Here is a 3,365-nt window from a genome sequence, read left to right as displayed (position 1 = left end):
ACGATCCCCGGGAAGAAAAGGTCCACCAAGTCTCTGGGAAGGAGCCAAAAAATTGATCCTTCCCCAAATAATCCTTTCCCAGTGACAGTACAACAGACCCTGGAGGGAGAGAGGTGAGCACTGAATGCCGAACCCTGGACCCTCCATTTCTTGCCCAGTAAAACACAAATTTCAAATTTTCACAACCTGTTTCTTAGATGCCCAGATTGATATGTTCTGTGAAAGTCTTCCATGGTTGGGGTGGAGCATGGGAGGATTAGATGAACTGTAAATAGAGCAAAGGGGTAGGAGGGGAAGGTGGGGCACAGGGGTAGAAAAGATGGTGGAATGAGATGGACATCATTACCCTGAGAACAGGTATGAAGACACAAATGGTGTGACTCTGCTTTGTGTATAACCAGAGACATGAAAAGTTGTGCTCTGTATGTGTACTATGAATTGGAATTCATTCAAGTCTTCCATGGTTAAGTCATCTCCCAGTGTGGAACCTATGTAAACCCATACCTTCCCTGTAATCGGGGCACATTTTCCATCCAGAAAGTGTGCCCTCCCATGCCTGATTCCATTTCTATGGAAATATGGGTGATGAGTCCGTGCTGAATAAAGGCTTTGCTGAATTTGTGAGATCTGCACCCATCCTGGTCACTTTTATGCTTACAATATGCATATATTTTTAAAAAAATTTTTTGTTGTTGTTGTAGATGGACACAATGCCTTTATTTTACTCATTTATTTTTAATGTGGTGCTGGGGATCGAACCCAGTGCTTCACACATGCTAGGCAAGTGCTCTACCACTGAGCCACAACCCCAGCCCAATGCATAGACCCAGCAATTTTACTTCTAGGACTTTACCCTTTAAATATGTATATAATATAAATTTATATATACATAACTTATACATATAAACACATGTATACATATGCACATATGTATACCTATTTGCATATGCACATTTTAGAAATATATAGCAATTATATTTTGGTGAAATATATATATATATTATATATATATATATTTTAATTTTATATTAAAAAAATATATATAATATAATATATATTATATTATATATTATATAATATATAATATATATTATATATAATATATATATTATATATGAAATATATAATATATATATTTTTTAATTTTTTAGTTGTAGTTGGACACAATACCTTTATTTTATTTTTATGTAGTGCTTATGATCAAACCCAGGGCCCTGCATGTGCTAGGCGAGCGCTTCACCGCTGAGCTATGACCCCAGCCCCAGTGAAATATATTTTTGATGCATTCATACTATAAAGTTACACCATTACTATCTTGGTGGTTAACCCTACATAACAGAGCAATGTGATTTTTTTTATAGGTACACTTTACTCAGATTTTATTTAATTATATGTATGGAAGGTGATTAGAAGGAATGACTTTAGAATGTCACATTGTTACTGAAAGTTTGGCCCATGTCCTGATGCCAATGCAGTAAGGAGGACACAGTTTTGAGAAAAAGGAAAAAGTTTTATTGCTTTGCTAGCAAAGGAGAAATACAGGGTACTCCTGTCCCAAAGGCTGTGATTCTGTCCTTTATCAGGATAAGGGTTTTTTTTTTTTAAAGAGATGATTAAAAGACTACATTCCACATGTTCTCTGTTGGAGTTGTAATTCACTTGTTAATTTGGAAGAGAGTCATTTCTGAGATCTTCTGGTGCTATTCCCAAAGTCTGGACCAAAGTCTGGACCAAACAGACTTTGGTAGGTGTGTACTCGAGGACAGATAACTCTGCCTAGGATGCACAAGAAAGGTAATCCTGTTTCCTCTGAGGTTAGGGAGGAGGAGAGATTAGGGAGGAGCTGTGAGAGAGGAAGAGGAAGAAACATGTCTGTTAAAAATTGCAGTGGCAGACATTTGGTATTTGTTTTTTTAGGGATTGGCTAGCTTCACTGAGCATAATCTGCTCTAATGCCATCCATTTCCCTGCAAATTCCATGATTTTGTCATTTTTTAGTGCTGCGTAATACTCCATAGTGTATAAATGCCACATTTTTTTAATCCATTCATCCATTGAAGGGCATCTGGGTTGGTTCCACAGTCTAGCTATTGTGAATTGTGCTGCTGTGAACATCGATGTGGCAGTATCCCTGTAGTACGCTCTTTTAAGGTCTTCAGGGAATAGACCAAGAAGGGCAATAACTGGGTCAAATGGTGGTTCCATTCCTAGCTTTCCCAGGAATCTCCATACTGCTTTCCAAATTGGCCGAACCAATTTGCAGTCCCACCAGCAATGTATAAGAGTACCCTTTTCCCCACATCCTCTCCAGCACTTGTTATTATTTGACTTCATAATGGCTGCCAATCTTACTGGAGTGAGATGGTATCTTAGGGTAGTTTTGATTTGCATTTCTCTGACTGCTAGAGATGGTGAGCATTTTTTCATGTATTTGTTGATTGATTGTATGATAGAATAGAGTAGGGAGGAAGAGCAGGAAGAAAAGATTGACATTAAACAGAGGCACGAGATGGGAGGGAAAGAGAGAGAAAAGGGGAATTGCATGGAAATGGAAAGAGACCCACATTGTTATAAAAAACTACATAAAAGAGGTTGTGAGGGGAATTGGAAGAAAAATAAGGAGAGAAATGAATTACAGTAGATGGGATAGAAAGAGAAGATGGGGGGGAGGGGGATAGTAGAGGATAGGAAAGGTAGCAGAATACATCAGTCACTAGTATGGCATTATGTAAAAATGTGAATGTGTAACCTATGTGATTCTGCAATCTGTATTTGGGGTAAAAATGGGAGTTCATAACTCACTTGAAACTATTGTTCGAAGTATGATATGTCAAGAGCTTTGTAATGTTGTGAACAACCAATAAAAAAAAATAAAAAATAAAAAAAAAATAAAATAAAAATTGCAGTGGCAGAGAAGCAAGGGTTACATTCAAAGCACAAAGTGGACCCATGCTGCATTTCCCCGCCTCGATGTCTACATTCCATTTCTATGGAAATATGGATGATGACATTGTTGTGGGGCAGGTCACTCAGAAAACACACAAAGTCCCAGTTTTGTCCAAATTGAAGAGTCTTTATTTAGCAGGCCAGCCGGCGACTGCTCCCCACAGGACCCATCACTGTCTCTAGAGGGAATAGCCCCGAGCCTGAGCATTTTAGTATATTTAAAGGCCCAAAACTACATCTGGGTTGACGTAGGTGTAAGCAAACAGGTACAGAAGCTGGATTGGGTAGTTACGAGACAATGGAATAGGTGCATTTGTATTTCGCACCGGACTTTCCAGCTTGGTGTAACAGCAAGCAAGCAGTAGGGAAGGAGGTCAAAATGACCCTAGTTGAGTACAAGTTAGAGAATAGTTACTAAC

This window comes from Ictidomys tridecemlineatus, chromosome 1 (genome assembly GCF_052094955.1).
Source record: "Ictidomys tridecemlineatus isolate mIctTri1 chromosome 1, mIctTri1.hap1, whole genome shotgun sequence".
Classification (NCBI taxonomy): Eukaryota; Metazoa; Chordata; class Mammalia; order Rodentia; family Sciuridae; genus Ictidomys; species Ictidomys tridecemlineatus.
The sequence above is the reverse complement of the archived record's forward strand: the minus strand, read 5'-3'. Positions refer to the sequence as shown.